The 25,898-nt window shown below is 39.9% G+C and overlaps 1 protein-coding gene across 5 annotated transcripts in view; it reads right to left on the minus strand.

Moving 5' to 3' along the window:
• Positions 1 to 25,898, minus strand: part of PEAK1 (pseudopodium enriched atypical kinase 1) — a 116,425-nt gene that overhangs the window by 79,249 nt on the left and 11,278 nt on the right. For 3 of the 5 annotated variants that reach the window (XM_032194831.1, XM_032194827.1, XM_032194828.1), the window contains exons 2-3: positions 14,924 to 15,156; positions 8,204 to 8,277 (exon numbers count right to left, since the gene is read on the minus strand). The gene's annotated coding sequence lies outside the window, so the exon portion shown is untranslated. The remainder of the gene's footprint in view (positions 1 to 8,203; positions 8,278 to 14,923; positions 15,157 to 25,898) is intronic. The other 2 variants (XM_032194829.1, XM_032194830.1) reach the window with 1 other exon arrangement.

The raw sequence follows: 25,898 nt of genomic DNA on the forward strand, positions 1-25,898 counted from the left end.
GTTCAGTCAGAATAATGCCTGTGTTCTCTGCCTTATGGCTAGCAATTATGCTTTTGAAATGCATTTGGATAATACCTGGGATGCTACAGCAGCCATACTGAAACCTGGAACTCTTTTACTTCGTTGCTTTGCTTTGCTTAACAGCCAGTTTTTTATGGTAAATCAGTGATAGGAACGACAATTTATGGATGAAGATATGCTAAATAAAACTGTACTGCTTGTAGAGGAGCATACTTTGGCACATACCAGAGTTATAATCAAAATCTCACGTCTGTAAGAACAGCATGAAGGCAGCAAGACAAGATTCAAACTACTTTACATTGATAACTTTTCCTGCAGGGTACTCCAGGGCAGAGCCCATTAAACAAACATCTCCCCAAATAAATGCACAAAATGGCAAAACCTTTAACATCATCACACTCCCATGCAAACTATTTCCATCAGCCTACCATTCTCTTCCAGACGGGGAAATTCCCACTCAGTCAGCAATAAAAAATGCATTCAGTTATCAGTTTACCTACTAATGAGTAGCTTTTAGCATATAGTGCCAATTCAGAGTCAGGTCTGGAACATGAGAGAATACTCCTTAATAATTTAGAAGACTCATTAATCTTATCGCAGAAGATAAGCAAACAGCATTTGGTATCTACTCATATTTCCAAACCAAATAAAGGTACAGCATTTCAGAAGCCTTTAGGATTTATCAGGTGATAAATATTTGCAAAATGTTCTTCTGTGGAATAACTTGTTAGCAGAAAAATTATTCATCTTAGAAAGCCCATATTATTAGAGACTAAACATCAGGAACCTTAGGAAACTTGCACTTTTGATAATTATAACACAAGGTTTGAAAATTATTCAGTGGAGCAGATGCCAGAAGTCTTTACAACTTGGTATGTTAAATAGACAATACGTAGGTCTATTCTGGCTGTGCACAGTACAAAATATAAGCATTCCACAGAGGTTAAGTATGCCCAGAGACAGAACTCACATTTGCTATCAAATACTCAATTTGATATCACAATGCAGAGAAGCAGGCAAGAGGAAAAGGCAGCATATAGACTTGTGCTGGGAACAGACACACAAGTGAAAAAACAGGTTGCCTCAAATTCTGTACTTGGCCACAAGGATGATCCTTGTTCCCACCAGATATTAGTTATAACTGGCAATGCAGTAATTGGCATGAGTATTTTTGGGAAAAGAAGTTATACAACAACTTGGTATAAGTCCTTGTCACTACCCCATCCCCAATTATGGCCAGAACCACAGCATTTATCTAAAAACAAACACCACCACGAAAGGAGAACCCAAACATAATTTGCTTTGTTTTCTTGGTGTTTCCTGCTATGAACTACCTTAACACTCTAGAATCACAGCATCACAAAATGCTTGGGGCTGGAAGGGACCTTTAAAGATGATCTAGTGCAGCCTAGAATTGCTTTTACCTCTGTGCAAACCACCACCAGTAATGAGGACTATCCTACTGAGAGAATTACCTGCTTAGATCTCTAGTCGTATGTGATCCCTTACTTGTTTGTAGAACAATGATATTCTTCCTTCTGTCTTGAAGTCCTCCTAAATGAGATAATTTCCATGCAGAAGTAGATGGATGGAGCACCCACTAGTACCCTGGGGAAGAAGGGAGGTCCCATGTGCTCCTGCTGCCTTCGTCAGGCAGGGCTGGGAACAGCAGATAGGGAGCTGTAGGTGCTCCACTGCATTCACTGCATTTCTTGCTCCATTTAGATTAATTATGTGCTCCAAGTTCCCATGGATCTTAGCATTTTTTTTTCCATGTACTGTATATAGAATCACAGAATATCCTGAGTTGGAAGGGACCCACAAAGATCATCGAGTACAGCTCCTGGATCCACAGGACCACCCAAAAAATCAAACCATGTGTCCAAGAGCATTGTCTAAACCCTTCTTGAACTCCAGCAGGCTCGGTGCTGTGACCATGTCCCTGTGGAGCCTGTCCCAATGCCCAACCACCCTCTGGGTGCAGAACCTTTCCTTAACCCCCAGCGTGACCCTCCCCTGTCCCAGCTCTATGCCGTTCCCTTGGGTCCTGTCACTGTCCCCAAAGAGCAGAGCTCAGCGCCTGCCCCTCTGCTCCCCTCGTGAGGGAGCTGCAGGCCGCCATGAGGCCTCCCCTCAGCCTGCTCTGCTCGGGGCTGAACACACCAAGGGACCTCACTCAGCTGCTCCTCACAAATCTTGCCCTCCAGACCCTTTGGCATCCTTGTAGCCCTCCTTTGGATGCTCTCTAATAGTTTATATAAAGGACTAAACCAACGGTACTTTCTCTTCGCTATCTACAAAACTAGTAACATCTCCCTTCAACAACTAAATCAATGGGCAGAATTACTTTACTATGTAGGATAAAAATACTTAAGCAGATGTGCTTTAGAGCCTGTGCCTGTTATATTCCTACAGAAAAGAAGGACACAGAACACCATTTTAGTGTAGATCATTCTGAAATGGCAGTAATTAAAGAACATGCAATTTCCTTAATTACAAGCCCCTTCTTTATAAAATGCCCCCTTTAAACAAATCAGTTTATATTATAAGCAGTGAAGCATAGCACAATGCTGCCTTTTCAAAGATAAATGTATCTGACACTTGTTCTTTCCTGAAGTTACCACACTAATATTTACCTTCCACATCAGGCCTATAAACAGCTTGTCATAACACAACCAGGAATTGACTGATCAGGCTATTCGAAAACATTTTGGGGCCACAAGTATGTGTAGGGGAATGTTGCTTAAAGATTACAGAACAGAATAAGTGTGAAATAAAACACGGAAAGGACAATTATGAATTACTTAAAAATAGTTCATACTTTCTATTCCTGTATCAGCTTATCAGACAAATACTGATGGTGGGGGTTTTGTGTGTGTGTGTTTGGTTTGCTTGTATTTGCTTGGTCTTTTTTGATTTTATTTTTTAAAAGGGCTTTCCAAAGTCATTACTCAATTTCTAAACCAGCTTTTTAAAACTTCCACCAATCAAAACATTTGTCAGCATAATGGTGGAACAAAACCCGGGGGACCCAGTCAGCTTCCTTTTCTCTCTTACAAGACAGCACGCTAACAGAAGCGAGGAAGAGCTTGTATAGACTTAGCAGAGCTTTCCAGAAAGGCGTGGGCTTAAAGCAAGGTAATTCAATTATATATACAACCTACCAAACTGCACCTCTCCTATCTCCACTCGTGCTCTTTTCAAACTCTTAGAAGAAAAGGATTGGAATTGCTACATGGCTTTTTTAAGCACATACCTGAATACTGTAACACCTATGGAAAGCAGCATAGCCAAGAAATAACAGCTCTGTAACACACATTGCTACCCCTTAATGCAGCAGAAAAATCAAATGCTGAAGTGTCAAAATACATTGCAGCATGTATGTGTGTAAATGTCTTAATCCTTACACGCAGTGTATCAAAATAAAACAACATTTTCCCAAGAAATTGAAAATATAATGACTGCATCTTTACATTATACTAACAGTATATGGAACCCCTCCTGTAACCAGCTGGTTTTGTTTGCTTGTTTGTGCTTTTAACCAACTTGTGCACTGCATGTTCTGTTCAAACAGGACAAGAGGATTAATGAGCAGTAGTGTCTTCTCAAATCTTCTTTTCCAACTACAGTGTATCCACTTAAACCTAACTAATGGAGTCTTTGTCAGGGAGTGTAGAGATACAAGAAGGGGTAATGGTTTTAAACTAAAAAAAAAAAAAAAAAAAAAGGTAGATTTAGATAAGATATAAGGAAGAAATTCTTTATTGTGAGGGTGGTGAGGTATCGGAACAGGCTGCACAGGGAAGCTATGGATGCTCCTTCCCTGGAAGTGTTTAAGGCCAGGCTAGATGGGGCTTTGGACAGCCGGGTATGGTGGGAGGTGTCCCTGCCCATGTCAAGGGGCTGGAATTAGATGGGCTTTGAGGTCCCTTCCAACTCAAACCATTCTGTGAATCTAAATTCAGACCAACTAATTGCGAACAACTGAGCCGTTTCCCACAGCATTCTCCTCAAGAAACTGTCTGCTCATGGCTTGGACTGGTGTACCCGCTTCATTGGGTTAAAAACTGGCTGGATAGCCAGGCCCAAAGAGTCATGGTGAATGGAGTTAAATCCAGTTGGAGACCAGTCACTAGTGGAGTCCCCCAGGGCTCAGTACTGGGGACAGACCTCTTTAATACTTTTATTGCTGATCTGGATCTGATGTTTAGGTGTAGAGCTTAGTGATATGGTTTAGTGGAGGACTGGTTAGTGTTAGGTCAGAGGTTGGACTAGGTGATCTTGGAGGGCTCTTCCAACCTAGGTGATTCTGTAAGAGTCAAGATTTTGCTAGGTCTCATTCTCTGGGGTCTAATACAAACCTGTATCACATAATAGTACCTTTTTCCTATTAATTCCACTATTCTGTGAGGAAACATTTCCATATCATACAAAAATAAACCAATAAAAAATTGTGGGAACACACAAAAGGTCAACGATAAGAATAGTAACTAATATAGTTATAGTTACAAAGTATAGAGATGTTCATTTCCTATAACTCAATATATACTGAATCAAGAATGTAGAGATACCAACTTTGGAAATAAGAAGAAATAAGAAGAAAAAGATTCCAGTGTAAAATGTTTTATTCCTACTACCCTAAACCGGGTAACTATAAAAGGTGATAATCCAATAGGAAGCAACAGGCCAGTATATCCAAAATAATCAAACTCCTCAAAACATGAAATACAAGCTGTCATGCAGCAACTACAAAACTATATTCTATTGACATTTATAATACAGCCTAACTCAAGAGACAAAGCTGGCAACTAAGACATCTGCTCCTTCAATAAACCCTGGATCAACTCCTCAGATATGTTAGCAAAAACCTGATTTAAACTTGCTAAGAAAACACAAACATCATTGGGTTTTCCAGAAAGAATGGCATGATTTTCCTCAGTTCTTGCATTCAGTTCTGCTCAGTTATAGCCATTCTCTCTCCTGAAATAGTAGAAAGCAGAAAGTAATAATCAAATGTGGAAAACAGATCTCTTCATAGGAACTTCAGAAATCAAATGCTGATAATTATCAAGATTCTATACGATTTTTATTTACTGCTGTCTTTAAAACACTTTGTTGCGTCTACAAGAAACCAAGGCATTTCCTAACCTTTCTTTCAGGGATTTCTTTTCCCAATGAGCATCTAGCCTTCTGATGTCAGTTGCTTCTGCAAACTATTAAGCAGTGGTTCCTTCCAGAGATGGCATTAAATTAACTGCTCTATGAAAAACACTTGCAAGGCTACTCTGCAGTTGCTCTGAGCCACAACATCACTGAGCCCGGCCAGCTGGCACCCCTGACCAGAGGGGCATTTTCCCCTGGGTGCACACTCCCTGCTTCCCACTGGGTCCTTTCATTCTCATGGCAGGATTAGACCAGTGAAACAGGCTGAGGGGCAGACCTGGGCTAGCGAAATCCATTTTTCTATTGAGTTTACAATACGTGGCAGTGGAGCAAGTCTGCTGAAAGCTAGCTTGCATCCCCCTACAGCTCTTCATTTCATATGGTTTGAAAGCTTGCTCATACTGAAGGAACCATTCGGATACCCAGTGCTAAGGAACAGTAACTTCAGGCCTCCCTTCCAGGGAAGCTATGTCTCCCCATGACAGGAACACAAAGCGAGTCCTTGTTTCATTTAAAGTAGAGTCATAAAAATGAAGCACAAATACAAATTTTCCTCTAAAAGCAAACAGACCTTTGGCTAGTTCTTAAACCTTCTGACTTTTCAATGTCATTTTGATTAGGATTGTTTTAAATTTATTTTGATTGAAATACAGCCCAGTTGGCAGTGGTAGAGATGCTTTTCTTTGACAGTCCACAGCTATTTCATAAAGAGTGCTGGATATCCTGCACAGAGTTCAGGAAGGAAGAGCATCAGGCCAGTTCAACATGAAATTCTGTTCATTTAGGTTTTATTTTTCCCTAAGATTGACAGCACAGCTCTTCTTCATACTATTATAGGTTAAAAAATGAAGGCACCACTGGTAACTTTATTGGAAATTGCTTTGCTGAATACAGACTTGCATGCAAACCATTTCAAGGAAGATTTTCACATGCAACTCCTGGCATGCCAAAGAAATGTTCATGTACAGCTGAGTTTGGACCACAGTGGTGTTTTTCCCCCTTTCTTTCAGCAGCTGCACTTAGGTATCTCCTTTATGAAAGGCCACATCCACACAACTGCCTACATGAAATAAAAACTCTCATATATAAGCTGGATGTTCTGAAACAGTTTTAGCCAGTATAAACATGAGCACAGACACAGGGGATGCAAGTCTCAGCAGTCTCTCCAGGAGTGGATATGCCTCCATGTTTAGTACATTGGCTTAAAACAGTTAAGAAAAGCAGCTTGTCAGAAAGGTGATTAAAAGGGACCTTAAAGATTTATCTGGATATATTCAGCTCACACAATACTTTCATCTCAACATGCAATCATTTTTTGCCATACAAAAATTCTTTTTCTACTATTCCTAAGTACCAGAATTTTTGAAAACTGTTGTCTCCAAGGAGAGCATTATGATCAGCTTTCCTGTTCAAAACAGAAATTCCTATCTTCTCTAGCAGCTCCAAAGTAACTAAACCATCCTGAGCTTTCTAGTGTACCTACCTGCCAAAAGAAACACACACACTTCTAAAGGAGGAACAGTAAAAAAACAAGAAGTATTATTTAATGGCAATGAAGTTTGAGTGGGTGAAAAACATTCTTGCTTTTCTTGGAATGAAAACTCTTAAAATGCTTTTTTTAATTAGGCTACTCAGACAAGCTGCGTTTACCCATTTATTTTCTTTCACAGATTGTTACCTTTAAAGATCTGTCATCTAGATTCTAGCAAGTTAGAGATGATCTTTGTTAACACTTCAAAGATTTGTATTTGAACAAGTCATAATTACATCATAAGTATGCTATCCCAAATTTTCCAGATCAGTATTTCCTGAAGTTTTATTTATGTCCAAGTCTCAGTCCACAGTAATTTATTTTTGCACATCCCCATCACAAAACTTCTCATTTAAAATCTTACAGACAACACTGACCTAGGCACTTCCTACCACACAATAATGGTTCATATATGCCAGCTCTTTTGTGCTATATATAATTAGCAAATACATATACCATATATACTTACATGGAAGAGTGTACAAGTATGTACCAGAGTGTCTAACATTTCACCTTCCTGGCTTGCATATGTCACAAGGGATTTGTGCAGTTATGAACCTCATTTTTCAAATATAGCACTCTCCTCATCTCAGACACTAAAAGTTTTGGAACAACTTTCCTATTCATAATGGCTCAGAACATTTTGACTATAGACTATGCCTGCAATGCACAGTGTCACAGGTCAGACACTTCAAAGGCTACTAACAGGCTGCTGTGTAACTTACAAAGGTCACAGTGCTTTCAGCTGTCCTCCGGGAAATGCCAGGTTAAGAATGCCAGAAAGCCACTCTTCCAATCAAACTGTAGTAGAAAATAGGGTTCAACATGCACATTTATTGTCCTTGAAAGTTACAGCACAGAAGTTAACTTGCAAAGCGTATGCAGAACACAGCAAATGAGTCATCCCCAAATGGAAGACTTCCATGCTTTCTTATAGAAAGGTGAGAAAGATTATGTACAAGATAATTTTTTCAATGGGCTTTCAGGCCAGCATTTAAATGCTATATTTCAATAGATATTTCCTTCATTAAGTTACTGACAATCTCTATTTTCATTTCCTTTTTTTTTTTTTTTTTTTCTTGAAACAGGGGAAGGCTTTTGGAACTTCCCATGGTTCTTAAGTAATCTATAGCAATGAAGCGACTTATCTCTAGTATTACTGGTTTATAAGTCATTCCTCCAGAGTTATTTTTCCTTCCAAAAAAACCTATCTTAGCATCAAAATTCTCTTAGCATCAAAATTCTAATTCTACACTTCTTCCAGCAAAAAGAGAAAATTATGTGTAAGATACCGGATCTTTTATACTGGAATTTTGTATGGTACTTTGGAACATAGTTTATGGTACAAAACCTTACAAAACCTTGACGTTTTCTACTTTCGAATCTGATGTGCAGCTACTGTATACAGCAATGAAGGCATTAGTATATACCATCTTTGTGTTAAGTTCTGCATTTAAAACAATGTATAGTGTAAGCTACTGCACATACCGGTGGCTTTCTATCTGTAGACACACGCAGGTTCATCTTTGCACCGCTACTCCCATCCTCTCTTGAAGAAAGCACTGAAATCAGATAGGAAATGCTCTGAGGCTCAGTTGTTGAGGACAGTTACAGTACCATCTCTTAATCACTCAATCTTTCTGTTTTGTTAATCATGTAGCTGAAGAAAAATGATCTGATAGTAATTGTGCATCCCTTTTAATTAGTCCCTGGAAAGAAATGCCAGGAGCCAAGAATGTCCAAATCTTCTGAATAAGTGGAAAAAACTGCACAAAGAATATAAACATTGTCAGTTTATATACACCAACACTTTCTTTTTGATCATGAATCCCTGTTCTGTTCCCCAAGAAAAAAATAATGAAGTTTTACAGAAAGTTGCTTACATGAATATGAATATCAGTGCCTGAGCTAACAAAATCCTCCTAGCCCAGCTTCCCCTTCCAAGCTTTAGCATATTAATCTCTTTTCCTTTTAGCTGCTCCAGGTCTTGCATAACAATGCCACTTCCTGAATTCAAATCTCTACCAATAAACCTTAAGGCTGATTAATACTTTATTAAGCTCTGTGAATATTCCCTTAAGCAGGGCATTCCTTTAAAACCGGGGTGTGCTGTCACAATTCAGCATCATTTTCTTAGCACTTCCAGAGTAAGGAGCAGAAGCATTACTGCAATCAACAACCAAATATCTTCCTGAAACATGGAACCACTACCATTTCAACAGGAGACTTAACAAGCTACCAATGTTCTGTAGAAATTCTCAGCGCTTCATACAGCAACCATCTATTTCTCTGTTAAATATTTGGGCAGGCTCGTAGGGGAATCCTGTACAGGTACCTGGAAAGGTAAACAGCACAATTACCATCCTCTGCCTTTCTGTACAGCATGAAACCACAGGCCTTTCTTAAGAGTGTTTTTTGAATCATCAGTGATTAAACTTTGATGCAAGTGGTTATTCTAGTAAAATATGAAAATAAAAAAGGCATGTGATCTATGAAAGATGCTCAGTTTTGATGTGCATGCTAGGTAGTTCCTTTTGTTACTGGTATTTCTAGTGAGTGTGAGGCTAAAAATAAATGTATAATTACCACGTTTGAGCTCCTGCTTGAGCTTGAGACTCCTACAGAATTTGGAATATCTATGTGTTAGATATTATCTACTATGTGCTACCTGAAGTGTGACTTGCAGGACGGGGAGGACAGCAGCTGATGGCAATGAAAAATGCAGATCGACACAGTCCACAGGAGAACTTTTGACTAAGAGTATATCACAAGGAAGAAAAAAACAAATCGTCTTGAAAGGCAACTACTACAGTGGGGAAAATGTATTGGACTTCAGAAGGTAAAATTTACTTCACAATGAGGTTCATTAAAACATACTATTCGCTGCTAAGATTTTATCATCCACTCAAGATCCATAAAATACCTTTTCTTGAAGGGGCTGGAGAAGAAAAACTGTGTTAATAAGAAAAGATGAACTACAGGTTGCACATTTAACATTTTTGATGCATCTTCATATTAATCCCCAGTGAAAAACACCTACTGACATTGAAGAGGACAAGACAGCGTTCTGCACACTCCAACTGTAAAAAGTTCATTGCACAAGGAACAGTAAACAAGGACTTGAACAAGAAACAAAAGGATACAGCCTTTTAATGTCCCTTGTCTACCATGACACTTTTTACAAGCCACACAGAGCAAAACACGTATTACTCTAACCCCAAATGTACTAGTTAGTTGATGGAGCAAGAGCTCAGTACACTAATAATCCCAGTTGTTTCTCACAGCAAAGGAATGCTGAGGCCTGAGTAGTCCATGGCAAGATGAAATGCCAACAGTGGAAACAGCAGAGCTGGATCCACACCATGCCAATCCAGCCTAATCAGCACTTTCATGAGCAATGAGGGACAAAACCCAAAGTGAGCTTTAAAAATTGGTCTAGAAAGTCATGCAAATGAGGAAACAGCTCTTGGAGCAGTGCAACTTATACTCAGGATCTTGTTACCTACTGTCTCACGCCCTCCTTAAGATACCTCAGCACCTGCTTCACAACTGGGATACAACACCTGCTGCTTGGGTATGGGTGGGAAAAAGGAGAGAATTAGTGGAACCCTTCGCATCCTCATCTTCAGTATCTTTCCACGCACTAGAAGTCTGCAGGCACTGAGGACCCAGGCCTTTAAAATGAACCTCCAAAGCTGAACGAAACACAAGTGAAGAACCTAGAATGACCATTTAGATCTTAAGGTACAGGTATCTAACTAAAACAAAATGGAAGCTTGAAAACAATATTACATAAAATTGCCATTTTTCAGTTCTCTGGGTTATACCATCTGTATTTCCTCATGTCTTAGGATTTCTGTTTCAAAATTTTAATCTGACATTAGGTGAACTGTATGTATGTAGTATTAATACACCAGTGTACAAAAACCATTAAGGACTACAGAGTTTTAGTAGTTTGCAAGGTTACAAAATGTCTTCGCAGATTTTTTTGCTCTGAAACATCCAAAATTTTTCAGCAACAAGCTTACTTTCAAACAATATATTACTGCATATTCAAACCCATGTAAAGCAACATGCTTCTGGACCTTTGCTTTTCTCTTTAAACAATATACAAGCGGGTGAGCTTTCATTGACACAACAACAAAACATTTCTTAAGGTGAAGATTTAAAGTCTAAAGGGAGTGGTGGTAGTGGAAACAGACCAGAATGGGGAGCTGAGGGATAAAAAGAGCGAGTCTATTGGAAATCAAGCTTCCTTCTACCTGCAGAGCTGGGTTTAAAAAAATAATAATAATAATTCCAGTTTCCCAAGAGCTTGTTTCTTGCTCCAAACTGAGATGAATAAAAGAAGTTCTTTTTCAATTAAATTAGATATTCTACAACATTTCTCCATTTTGTGCTTATGTCAAGCAATATCACCACACTTAGCACTTCAAAGTTAGAAATTGCATTAAAATACATTTCACCTCTTTTGGGAAAAAGTAGCTCAGGAAGATTCATGCACTTTTTGAATCATTTTGGTCATGGAACTAACTGCAAAAGCTTCTGGCCACTTTTTCCAAACATGAACAGATTGACTTGTATTTCCACCCAGTTCTTATCTTTATAGCCCAACATTAAAAATTTTCCAGTGACCTCAAGCACTTCCATTTCCTTGTAAATCCCTAAAGAACAATTAACTTCATAAAAGTTCCATCTGAGTAGATACCAGATCCATTACTATGCAATCTACTGGATAACCGATCCATTATTATAAAAGACTTATTTCATTTGCTGTGTGGATATCAAACAACCAAGTTTATTACACAGTTTGTTTTTAAGTATGCATTATTTGCAAAAATTACTCCAAGCTTGTGCCAGAAGTTAGGGTATGTTTTCAGCCATCCTAGTTTATTTAGCATATAGCCAATCTGTAAATCTGTTCGTAAATCAAACAAGAATAATTGATTTACAGATCACACATGCAATAAATTCTCACAGAATTACCTCATTTATTCCACCTACCACCACCACACATAGAGTAAATGTCCCGAGAAAAAAAAAAAAAGCTCATATTTTTCTAACTCAGTCATTTCATTTTTTTTTTCACTTCAATCTGAATACAAAAATAAGTTTTTTCTTATCCTGGCAACAGCTTCTCGCTCATCTACACATAAACCAGTTGGCTTCCATTTTTGAAGATGGGATCTGAGTAGTTCTCTGAACAAAATCCCCAAATCAGCAGGTAGTACCTAAATAAACTGTTTTCTTTCTGGGAGAAGTTTTGTAGCTTAAGACTCCCACAAAAGCATTACAAGTCATTACAAGAGAATGAATTTCAGGTTTTTGTTTGTTCATTTTCCGGGGGGGAGGGGGAAGGAGGCTTTTTGTTTTTTTTTTTTTTTTCTTTTCTTTCCCTGGTACTCCTGATCTGTTTAATTAGAATTTGCTTAACTAATCTCAGTTTGCAATGAGCCATGGTGAAAACAAATTCACCAAGTCCATCTCTGTTCAGCTGAACTTGTGGAAAAATGGAAAATGTCATTTAAAGTCATCAGTATATGGACACGGGACTATAGGGACAAACCCATTTTACACATATGTAACAACCCAGGAAGGAAACAAGAAAAATGGAAAATTACCAAAACACAACTATTGCAATGCATTACGTCTACAGGTATTTACAATCATAGCCTACTTTAATTTGTTAATACATTGTGAATATATTTGGCACATCAAAATGAACCTGCTAAATGAAATCACTAAAAAATCCTGCCTAAATGCTTTGCAGATAAAACTCCTTGTGACAACCTAACAGTAAGTGGACAGACTTGTATTCTGATTCTAATTATTAATGCAAACCCAGCAAGACCAGCCAACCAACCATCAACTCCAACTACTTGAAATACTAAAAAGACAATCAAAATTATCTGAAGGACAGCATAGCTGGAGACAGCACTTGAAGACAGAGAACACAGTCAGTTTATCTAACAACTTTTGCTTTTGTTTCTTATACACAGTAGATAAGTACAAATGTGAAGGTACTCTAACAAGCAGTTTCCTTAGCTCATAAAACCACACATTTTGTCATACTCCTATTGTGTGAAGATAAAGCTCCTAAAATTGTGAATAGTAGCATTATTCTAACCCACCCAAAGCCTAAACAAAAATGAGTTTTCCAGAACTGGAACACCACCTGCAAGATACTTGGAAAACAAATTCTGCTCGCATTTTCCAGCATTAAAAAGCAGTTGTTTTTTCTTGCATTAACACCACTTGGTTATGAAACGATAAATTTAGCCTCTGTGCAAAGAAAGGAGTGAACATAATGGCTCCCTTAAGGCACAACATTGAGGTAGGAGGGATGTTAGCTCAATTTCTTTTTCAAATGCTGTAGAGAAGGATGACAGAAAGAAACAGCTTCCAGTTGTCATGCTTCTCATCTGCCTGGTCTATAGATGGCTTCCCTCCAGATTTCTCTAATAAGCTCTATTACAGCACAACCCTTCACTGTCTTTCTAATATGCATGCTGCAGCCTGTGTGGTCTAGTTAGACTAGTTCACGGGAAGCATTTGGGGTTTTGAATTATTTTTTTTTTAAACCTGGGATAGCAAAAGAAGGTAATTTCATTTAATGAACCCACAGGAATCTCATAATATTTCAAATATTTGTATTTGTGTGTGAAGACAGACATTTGTGCGGGATGTGGTAGGGAAATTTTGGTTTTGTATATTAGTTTATTTTGGGCAAAGGAAGATTGCTAGTTTCCTACCACTGTTTTTGCTAGATTATTTTGCAAAACTGCCTATAGGATTGATTGCCTGTTAAAATTTGAAATTTAACTTGGGGAATTCATGAAACAGAAATAAGACAACACTGTAAGTAGTCAACAGTAAGAATTAACAAAAGGGGAAATAAATCTGCATTGTTTACGGATAGAAAAGTCACAAATAAACCCCACTGGTATATTTCAATAGAAGAGCGACCTTTAGAGAAACAGACTGCATTCAAATATACGGGGAAGGAGGAGGAAAAACAGGAAGCGGCATAAATAAAGGGCAGAGGAATGAACAGAATGAGGATTGATTGGGTAACACAGCTAATGCAAAGTGGACCATCTTGGGAAGATCTGATCTTGCATGCTACAAATTCTTCAGCAGAGGACAGATAAAAACAGTCCAAAACTTGAAATTCAAAGCATGCTGTTTCACTAGGCAGAAAGATTGCAAGTAACTTAGTTTTAAACACATCCTAGATTTCAAAACAAATGCCATGTTTAGCGTACAAATGTTTTCTTGTATTTTTAAGCAATAAATTACTGGCCTAAGGTCTCCAACTTTTTCTCTTAATCCAGATAAAAGCTTCAGAGATGTGCATCACCGGACAGTACAGGTAAATAGTATTTTCTCCTGTGGCAGACTCAACCTAGAACATTTTCATCTCCCCCCCAGCCCTCCCAAACCCTGCTGCTGCTGCTCCACGGATTTGCTGTTCCTTTGGGCCCGCTGACACAAGCGATTGTGAGGTGAAGTTGTAAAATGGGCTGTTTAAACACCTTTGAACTTATTCTGTCCCTACTCCAAGGCTCCCCATCCCAGGTACTAAACCCACGACGTTTCAATGACCTGCTCTCCACTGTAGCCCTATGAATTTATTTCAGCACAAACGAGTAGGGTAACAAATTGCAATACGCTGATAGGAATGCCAAAGCAGTTTAGGAAACTAAAACAACATATCCCTAACTCATTCTCACCATCACTCGGCCGCCTTTGTGGTGCTGACCACCTCCTGTAGGGCTACAATTTTAACTGATTTGGGTAAATAGTAACTGAGCAAAAAAAAAGCACCACACCCCTTGTCCCTAGCTTTTCTCAGATCCATTTCTTGACAGCTATACCAACAGGCATGCTAGCATGGAGTAAAACCAAGAGACTAGGGGCAGGAGTGTGGGGCAGCTGCTTAAGATGGCTTAGGCAACGCCTCTGCCAAAGCACTAACTGGAGACTGATGGTGCGGATTCAGGTTACAATTAAAGGATTACACAGCGAGCTATGGCCAAAAAGGATGCTGCCACTTCCTTCTCACCTGGCCCTGAAGCAAGTTCTCACACCTTCTCACATGCTTCGCTCCTAGTACTCATCTGACTAGCATAAGATCTTTCAGAGAGCAAAAGAAATGTAAACTAATAAAGAAAAATCCATCGTAGTTGAGCAGAATCAGCAGCTTACCTTTACTGACAGGGATTCTGCACAGGTCTCTGCCCCCACCACGTTCATGGCGCCCAGGTCTGATTCCTTCCTTTGTGCTGGTTCCAGTGCTTACGAGCAGGACTCCTCACTGAGTTACCAACTTACTGCTAAAACCTTTGCTTCTTCACTGGATGAACTTTCTGTTCCTTTAGCAAGTCGAATTGAGTTCAGTGGAGTGCCCACAGGTGACGGTGAGAAGCAGAAGCATACAGCTGGGGAGAGAAGGGAAGATGGAAGGAAGAATTAATTTCTGGATTAATTTAGGCACTGTTTCATGCTACAGCTGAAACAGGAAAGGAAATAAAATCTATAAAGAGAAAAGTACTGCTGCATGGTAATTAAGACCTAGGAGTAAACATGCCAAATGGTGTTTGCCACATGACAACAAACAAATGTGAATCAGAATGTGAATCAGTACTTGAGCAGAGGAAGGAATGTTTTCTCTGCCATTCAGGAAGCACTTCAATTGTTTCAAAAAGGTGTGAGTCATTAACTCCCGCATGTATAAGTGAGACATCCAAAGCTATAAATACCTGACATACTTCAAGGGCTCTTTGGAACGGAACAATGGAAATCTATATGCACTTTTTCAAAATTACAGAAGCATGAAAGCCATGCATCATTTCACAGATTTTGATTTGTTGTCTTTAGGCTCTTCTGAATTGGATTACCCAAGCATGAAGAGCTACAACCTTCAAAGGACCTGTTTCCTTCCTTCTGACACTAAGGATAGCTAAGCAGCTATCCAAACGTGAGAGGCGCACAGAACTTGATCGTATGCTAATTCCATGCAACATTTTTGTATGTCTGAATTCACAGCTTATCACAGCCATTAAGTGAAGGTACCTTTCCAAGAGCATCCATGAATCTCACTGGCAACAGCTAGCATCATAAAAACAATCCTCCTCCTCATTCTCTTTGATTTCATGTCTGCTTATTGCAGCTCAGCACCAAGGCAGTATGTGAGTTTTACTTACCTGCACCATTGATTTTTATGACAACTGGAAGATTCTCTGGGCTATAACACACTCACACTCTTCTTGATCTGTTTCTACCTCCTAACAGAGTTTATTCCTTTTAAATACAGCTTAAAAGGCTGGTCTGACATCAGCATAGGGAGTTTTCATTCTCATGTTAAAACCACTACCATATCACAGCATATCAGTGCATTAGGGTCATCGAGACCTGGCAAAGGGCATGGTTCCAAATCTAGGTGCAGCTAGCCTGAAGCCAAATATTGCTGTAATAAAGTATAGACCCTATTCCTTCAGATATGCAGCTTTAATGTTTTCCCCTATGAAAGTCACCTAGTTGGGATGCCATTTGATTCCTCTACAACACTTCTAGAGAAAAGTATGTTTTCTCCACATACTGAGTTTTTCAAAATAATTGTTGCAACACCTTCTACATTTGCTAAAAGAGACTCCAAAGGATGCTGGTGGACTACCCAATATCTTGCTACAGGTATCTTGCGGAAGAGGATACATAAGATACCTTCAGTGTTCAGGCTAACCCCGGTGTACATTACTCTGGTGAGACTGTCAAACTCCTAGGAAAAGTGATTGCAGAACAGGAAGAGGGGGGAAAAAGGGGGCTTAAGAGCTTGGACAGGCATTGGGACTCCTGCATCTACCCCAACCTCAGCTCTTAGGATACAAATGCACAAAAGCAACACAAAAACTATGCATGGCTATGTGTAAGCATATGGAAATTTTGATTTTTATCAGACAATTAATTATACTTTTATTAAGTATTGATGTATTAATTATACATCAGTGATATCCTTTCTTAATTCAGACTTCTCTAAAAATTCTTATTTATAAAATTCCTTAAAACTATATTTATTTTCCTTAATAAATAGACTTATGCAATAAATACTTTATGAAAAACCTTCCCCCTCTACGTCTATTTATTTTGTCTTCAGAGATTGATTAGATATCAGTGTAAGCTAGAACCATATGAATTGATTTGTACAGTCTTTGTGCTTTTGATGGAAGAGGTTTTCAAATGTAAAAGCCTGACTGTCCAGACTAACACTGCATTTAAAGCACTGCAGTCATCGCACACAGGAGCACAGCAGAGTATAAGGAAATTCCCCTTCCTTTGCTAACAAATTGCACTAAGATCTCACTCAGTGCAGGCTCCAGTATTCTCAGAAAGTGAGAGACTTTCCACATGCTTGGTTAAAAAAAAAAAAAAAAAAAAAAAAAGTCAGTTTTAAAAACCTAGCAAGCTGAAACATAAATATTCAAACTTACTGCTTCAGAGCCAGTAACTCAAGCAACATTGCCAAGTTCATCACCGAAAGTTTCTGCAGCTAGAGCTGCCCAAACTGCAATGCAATAACACAAAGAACCTTGCAACTACAGCTGGGTTATCTATTCCAGTGATGTATTTGTACAGAGCCACCAGGATAATGCTAACAATTTGTTCAAGTACAAAATGTTTAGAGAACATTCAACTAGCCTCTACTTTGCCATTTATGAATCTTACCTTGCCTACCAGCTCTGGAAGCTGAACTAACTGGTACTGTACTGAGACCTGATGTAGATTCCTTTGCAAAGGTGTCAGAAGGACAGTAAGGCTGCTGCCGCGAAGCCAAGAGCTAAATTTGCTGCACATTTCATACAGCAGTTCTCTAATGTGGCACCAATAAGAAAAAAGTTAGTTTGCCTCACTTTCAAGAATCTCAGGTAATGGTAGGGCTTTCCACACTGGAATCACAAATCACTTAACGCTGTGCAATTTAGAAAGAATCCAGAGGATGCAGGTTTTCCACAGCAGTGCCCCAGCAGGCTGCAGAGCCAGCTAGCAATCTCCTACCATCTCCTCAAATGCACATCTTGGACTAAAACGCACGAAATGGAAAAATTAAACAAGCAATGAACCACTCATACACGTAGAAGCTCATCTAAATGTCTAAAAACCTCTTAAGAAGCCTCATTGAAATGATGTCAACACACTGAAGCAATTCTCGGAACAAACAGCTCCCAAACCTGTTACTGCGCTGTGCCGTCCCTCCTGCCTCCCTCTGGTGAGGCTGCGTTTATCATCTTCAGCTCACTTTCACACACACGGGAGAATCTGTTTACCAACTAATAAGCGCAAATTAGACACACATCAAATTGAAGTGACCTCACCCAGGTGAATGCTACAAATCCCCCTGCCTTCACCAGTGCGTTCTTAAGAGCTAGCTTCACATTTTCTTACCATTAAGAACTGGCCTGCTTTATTCCAACAACCATCCGAACCGGACACAGCTTGCAGCCCTATCATTACATCTGCTTCCACCCTTTCAAATGGAATGCTTAATGGGTGAGGTTTTTCTAAAAGATGATTTTTGAGTCATGGATGGAGCAGGAACTGCCTCACTGTCCATACAGGGCTTGCCCACAACAAAACAGCTTGCTCCCAGAGACCAAAGAAATGTCAGCTGGATGTAAACCAACCCCAGAGAGCAACTGCAGAGAGAGCCAGCCTTCTCCTTCCTATTATTTTCATATTTCTCCTGCAGAGAATTTGTGATTTTTGCTTTAAGAAAGGATGATAAGTGTTCTCTTAAAGGGTATGTCTTGATCAGCTGGGGAAGCGTGGGCCTTACCTGCCTTTCCACCACAAAACCCAGCAACTTTTAACGTGCTACTGTACAAACCATACTCGGAACTGAGCTATTTCTAGCGAGCTATTGCCCAGTCAACTTCATTTTCCAAATTTATTTTTGATTACGTTTAATAGCATGCAAAACCCCTGATTTTACAAGGAAATTACTCGACTTGAGTGTAACTATAACCACGCAACCAGGATAAGTACTTCTGTGAGTCAGACCTGCACAAATTTTCCTGTTTTTCAGTTTTTTGAATGATCGCTTTAGAACCAAAAGTGTAATACTTATGCAGTACACAGTTGTTAGTCCAATCTGTTCCATTACAAAGAAAATACTAAAATTTGAGTCTTTGAAACTCACTTAACAAATCATCCAAACCAGTATTTTGTTGTAATTGCAAACCTTAAAGAAACAGAAAAACAGAGCTCCTAGAAAAAAAAGCTGATTAAAAGTAAGTTAAAACATATTAAGCGATAAACAGAACACCAGAAAACTCATTGTGAGATGCCAAATCTCACAATGTATAAGCATTCCAGTGAAGTGGAGAGATAGATGTGAAATTAATTTTGCATTTATGTACTTGATTTTGCTACCAACAGTATTTTAGCAACTGGCTTCTGTTTGGGCTTTGCCCATCTTGCTCAGGGCCTCATCCAGTCATGTTCTGAGCATCTCCACAGACAGAAGTGCCACTACTTTCCTCCAGGGAACCCTGTTCCAACATCCAAGCATCATCACAATGAAGCCTTTTCCCCTTGTATTGCAGCAAGCTAATTTCTCCCGTGTTTACACTATGCTTGTTACTTCTTGTGCTCTCAATTCCTGAACAGCTTGACTTCATCTTCTCTACAACCTCCCACGAAGGAGCTGTGGACAGAGGCAAGATCCCGCTTCCACCTTCTCTTTGGCAGGTTGAGACAGAGTCTGGCAGCTTCCATCCTGCAAAGCAGAGCCCGGATGCAGGTGCGACACGATCCAGGCCTGGTCTGAGTGCCAAAACAGGAGGCCAAACGCTCCTGGCTCCCTACTGCTACCAGAGATTAACTGGGAATGCTGTCTCCTTGAGCATAACACTGCTGAAGACAGTTATTTATTATATAATATTATTTTACTATTAAATCATAACTCACTCTCCGAAGTTTTATGAGCACATAATTAGGGCTAGTTAGAAACTAGCCTTGCCTTTCAAACTTAACTTGTGTCCCCCAGGCTCGTTGGGTATGCATTACAGGCGTTACAACAAGGGTCTGGTACATCTAGCACAGCCCACACACACCGCTGTTGCAGTCTCCGTACAAACAAATCCAGACACCATACTATAGGTTTGGTTATGCTTTATGTACTCCCAGTTTTGCAGCCATTTGCACAACACTGGTCTTCTCAGCATTCAGCAAAGGTGCAAGGATTACTTGCAGAAGCTAGCCACAGTTTTGTCTGAAAGAGGTAGGGGTGAACCTAAGACAGGTCGTACCTGAGAACTATTAAGCTGCCTGGGCAGAAAGAAAGGCACGACAGCATTCTTCCTGTGGGAACATACATGAATTTGACGTGCATTGATGGCAGTGCAAAAAAAAAAAAAGGCTTTTTGTCCATGGGGACAGCCCCAAACAAGAGGCAGTATCACCTGGTAGCTCAGTTTATGCAGGACGAGCATAGCATCAAACAGCAGCAGCGCACCAGTTGCTGTTCACACAGTCCAAAGACTTCTTTCTTCAAGAAGCGAGTTTGTAGATTTCCCTGCTGCACCTGCAAATTGCATTCCCACATTCCCAGTCACCTGAAGGGTGAAACTTACACATCACTTAGGAACAGGCTGAAGGCAGCAGGCAAGAAGCAAAGACTTGCTCTTGTCAGATCAGTGATGTAACAAGCTACTGCCTCTCAGCAAGAAGATGGTGAATGACTCTACAAACTCATTGCAGTGCAAAGTAAAGCCAGTTAGGTTTACAACGTTTAAATCACTAACAGTGATGTCAACTCATCTGCTTCATTCCATACTCAAAGTGACTAAGAGGTACTGCAGCTCATTTCTGCGTCCAAATAGGAGTTGGACTTGAAGGTCCTATGTGTCCCTTCAAACTTGGGACAGTCTATGATCTAAAACACACGGGCATCAACCTGCTGATGATATTCCTTTCCTGTGCTCGAGTAGGGCCTAAGAAGCTTGCCTGTCTGCACCCACAGACAGCAGAACCAAACTGAGAGTGGCTGGAAAGAGTAAGAGCTTCATAAATATCCAAACCAAAAATCAAAGTCCACATCTATTACATATTATGGAAAAAAAAAAAAAAAAAAAAAACACCTTTCTTGGCCACCCTTTACCTTCAGGTAGGAAATGGCCTCGTTTTTAGAAATAGCAGGGATAATGAGACACACACAGTGGTCAGCAAGAGCCGCCACAGACAAGTAAGATTTTTGGGAACACATCAGTGCCTCAGGCGCTCAGCTTTACCCCATTCCGTTTTCTCTTTGATCTCAGCAAATTATTCATCTTATTAGTTCAAGCTTTTATCTTTTGATCAAGCTTTTGTAATCTGTAATTTGGAAATGAGTTTCTTAGAGGGACAAGTGCTGCCAGATGGTAACCCATATCAGATCAACCCCAACAAAGCAATATCAGCTTAGGACAAGTTACAGCCAAAGTTGGAGCTTCAGAGTGTACGTGCAAAGTATTATTTTCTAAAAACCACAGTGTTGACATTACAAGGGAAGAAAAGCAAGGAAAGATCATATCTTCTGAGCCCTTGATCAAATTACTTCATATTTCACCCACTAAACCTAGCTCCTGGTCCCATAAGAGACAGCAATCTGAGACAGAACAAGCTTGTGGATTTTAGAGCATTAAGGGAGAAAAGGGAAGTAACTACAACACTGCAACTAAATCTCCAGAGGATGTAGAAGCATTCAAAGATGTTTTAAATAACTTCATGATATTACTGTAAGTAACTTCATGGAAATTTCCAGATATAAAATAGGCATCAATATGAAATTATCTATGATCCAAGTAGGACAGACAAACTGGAGCACAGAACTACATAGTGCCTGCAACTTCCTGAGGTTTCACTCCAACTTTTTTCAAAGTAACTGTTAAAGATATTAGATGCCAGTATTTCTAAGATGTTATCTGATAATTCTTAATTTACCCTAGCTTCTTGTCTTTGAAGCAATTCAGTTTCAGTCTCAGTGTCTAATTTCCATTTTACACATCTTATAATTGTGTTTGTCCTTTTGTCCTTTAATGCTGACTTCTAAAAGATTCCCATCATTAACACATCTACAAAGAGCAAGCAAACTTGCTTCTTTTCTAGGTCCTTTAGTTGAGATATAATTTTTAATTATTTTTCCTACATGCTTTGAAAAGTTGGAAATTGCTTTAAATGGTTCTTTTACCACAAGTCGTGGGCTTGGACTCCTCTGTGTTCTGGAAGGGATGTATGCTCTGCAGAAGCTTCGGATCCTTAACCTGTTAACTAACTGGATGCACGACCTCCTGCTCACTTCATCTTCTGGCAGGTCCTGGCTATTTTTGGCCTTACTTTAATTGTTCAAACTTCCCTTGGCATATTTGGAAACCATTCCTCTCAGCGCAAAAATCTTACATGGGGATTCTGGAATTCCTTACTAAGATCTCTAAACATTTTACTTCAGCCCGTTTACTTTTTCCCCCACTTCTTAAATTTATTTTTCCCTTCTTACTTTCTTCATATGCAATACATGGTCCTTTCTATCTTACAAAATGGAAACTAACACTTTTTAACCTGCAAAACTAAAATCCTAAGATACAAAAAAGAAAAATATAACTCAACACGAACTGAGCTGTGCCTATTTCATGATGCAGACTCTTTTCTGCATATGAAAGTATAAATAGTATCCACAGCTGTGAAATTTATCCTTGGTCATTAAATGTCTGCACAATCTTACAATTTCTAAAAGCGTCTGCATTGCCTACCAATGTGCTGCATTAATATAAACAGCACATGAACAGCCAGAGAGGGTTTAAAACAGAAGCCCTAAGCAGCAGTTAACTGAACTTGAAAGAGTCACCTTCAGATTCAAAAAGAACCATGAGCTTGCAACTGCTTTGCAGTTGATAATTTTGCCAAGAACACTTTCTAATGTTTTCATCCCACAATCCCGAATTCCTGGTTTATACGTTGTGAGAATAACAAGAGCTTGTTTGAAAAGCATGGAGCCAAACCACCTCCTGCGTGCTCTGACTCTTCAGGGTGCTTCTCTACTGGAAATACTCGGCGTCCTGTAGAAAGTTCGAGAATTGTCTCCTTTGCCCAAAGCACCCACCGCCCTCCTGGTGGAAGGGATGAGGGAACAATAACCTGGAAAGCCTGCCAGATCCCAGCACAGCATCAGCCTAACATCTGGGCACAGCAGCACAACTGACCAAGTTTGGCATTTATGCTGGATTACCAAAACCAACCCAAAACACACAACGTGCTTGCAGCACTGCCGAGGAACAAGCAGAACGGAAGCAAGCTGTGTATTGTATCTTATCTCCATTTTAAGAATCAGCAAATTTGTTAACCTCTTTGTCTCTCAGTTTCCAAGGTTACAAGAGAGGCACGACAAAGGCAGGAAGAAAACCTAGATATCTTCTGGCTTCCAAGTTTTTTTTCTTTTGCTGTTCAGCCATCTTATCTTCCCAAATTGCAGGCTTTACTCTTAAGAGTACTTGATATGCTTAAATAACTGTGCAGTCTGTTTTGCTTTTTTGTCTTTTTTGTTGTTGTTTTCTTTTTTTCTTTTTTTTTTGAGGGGGGCGTGTGATTCTAATCAGCTTTCCTTCTCACAAATTTGGAGGATTGTTTGGTGATTAAATCTGATCACTTTTTGTTTAAATCTGCTTGGAAATAATCAAGGAAACAATACCCCCACCAGTTCTAGCTGAGGAAAGGACACGTACCTATAAAACAAAGTTAAACCAAACTATTTTCAAAGCTATTTAAGTGATGGGAGACAAGACAGGAAACCACATTTGAAGTGTAAATCAAACCCATTGTTTCGTTACATTGCTGAAAAAATCTTTCAAAAACTCCCTCCCCCCCACCCGAATTTCTTTGTTCACAAGAGGAAGCATGCAGGAACATGAAAATAAAGTGATGTCCCTCCTCTGCAGAGGAGTAATGAAGTCTCCTCCCCCTTCCAAAGGGGATCACAGTTTGCCAGCTCTTTGGCAGCCACTGCAGTATTTAAAATAGAAATGAATCCCAAAATGTGATTTGGCAAACAGCTGCTGAAATACTCACTAAGTCTGTTTTCCATCTTTTCCATTTCCTTTCGACCCTCTTAGTGTCACCTAGAAAAGCTTTCAGACCCCTCATAGAGGAGCCACACGCGCAGCTGGACAAAGAGCCCCGAGCACGTGAACTTTCACACAAATGCAACAGATGAATCAGACAGACCTGGCTTTGTGTGGCCACTGCCCAGACGAGGCGACAGCTCCTACAGCTGTTCTTAGGCTGACGCACGGTTTGAGTTTTGAGGCAGACACCCCTTGTGCTTTCCCAGACCCAAAGGAGTCGGCTGGTTTCTCCCCGTCCATTTGTCACCAGTAAAGAGCAGACACCGTTGCAGTTTGGTAGCTGGTTCCATCAGTTTCCTGGCACACACAGGCAGCGCTAAGGTTTCCACAACACTATACATTTGCAGTTGCACTAAGGTGAATCGTATGATCGAGGGCACCCCGTATTTTGAAGATATTTTACAGAGAGCGTACGCTGCTGCATTGACAGAAAATACAAGGGCAAGAGACAGCTGATGAATCAAAGACATGAACCCTGCACAGGGACATCCAAGTGCACTGCCAGACCCAGGCACGCTAGCTGGAGCCAGTTGGCAACAAACTCCTCCCCAAACTATTGTTTTTGAAAATATTATTTAATACGAAACACGACTTGGCGCAGGGTGGGAGCACCGAGCCAGCTGTCACAGATGTTTGAAGCAACAACAGAAAGCACATTTTGTGAATGTAAGTAGGAAACCGGTGGCAAGGAAAAGCCTCCAGTTGAGCTGTTAGCAGAGGAACAGATCGTGTGACAGTTATAACCTCTGCTTCAGTGGACTTAAATCGTTGAAACCCCTGACTTCTCACCAGGAAACACTGTATACAAGTTAAGCCATCTTAAGCATTCACCAAATAAAAGCAGTTAGGTGTTTCTGAATCATTGGAATATAAGCTCCAACGTTCAACCAGCACGCTGCTGCTGCTTCTACTAGCTCCAATTTCTAATACTGGCAAAATATCTTCAATATGTTTACGCAAAATTATCAAGCTGCCAGAACAATATCCTGTTCAATATTCTGCAACACACCTCAAGAAAATTTCTGGATCAGTATTTTTCCCTCATTCAAAGAGTAGAGGAACTTCTCAAGCGGTGGTTTAACAGCGGTTAGAGAACACGCAGAACCACAGTTCTGTACGTTTTCAGTTTTAGAAGTTTTATAACCCAGTACAAGACCCAGCAGTGATTTCTGCCTCGCCACCAATCCAACAGTTCAACAGCAGCATCCGGAAGACCTCGCGACTGATTTTACAGCTCACTGGGCCGTGCGGTGTTTGTAAGCCGCTGACCCCAAACCGTGGGGAAGTGCAAGAGCCTCCTCAGTGGAAGGGAGACTTACAGATTGCTGGACAATTGAAACTGATTTGAAAACCGAGGCCGGCCTGCCAGCTTTTTCTAAAAGACCTTTAAAACCCTCAGTGAGTCATATTAGCCCACACAAGCAAACCAGCACATTGTTCCCATTTCCCCTCCCTCCAAACTCATCGCGCGCTCTCAGTACAATACTACTGTACAAGTAATTAAGCACTTGCCAAAAGCTACCACCAAGCCCTAATCACAGCAGGACAGCTCTGCATATTTTCAAATCAAACAAAAACTAAACCAGGCTGCTATAAAACAGCCAGTACTGCAGATTAAGAAATAAATCTGTGATAAAGCACAAACCAGATTAGAGTGCTGCAGAAAGAGTCTCATTTCCTTGCTACAAGACAGGAATGACTGTTCGTGGCACACATACAGCTGCTATGCACAACAAGTTACAAAAAGCATCAACTCATTTCACCAAATTCTTTTAATGAAGACCATTCAATGCTGCAGACACCTTAATGGTACTTTCCACTCTCGCCCTTTTCACTGCTATTCCCAACTCATCCAGCTCCACAAGTGGGAGTGTTTGCACTGTCCAAGCTTTTGTCACAGTCAGCATTCTGTTTAGAGTAAGAACATTGTGCCCTATTTTATATCTTCACTACATTTTACAGAATTCAGAAATCATGTTTTTAGACTGAAAGGTTTCTGTCAGTCATTCTCATCTTATCTTTAGTCACGATCT

This window comes from Aythya fuligula, chromosome 11, assembly GCF_009819795.1.
Source record: "Aythya fuligula isolate bAytFul2 chromosome 11, bAytFul2.pri, whole genome shotgun sequence".
NCBI classification, from domain to species: Eukaryota; Metazoa; Chordata; class Aves; order Anseriformes; family Anatidae; genus Aythya; species Aythya fuligula.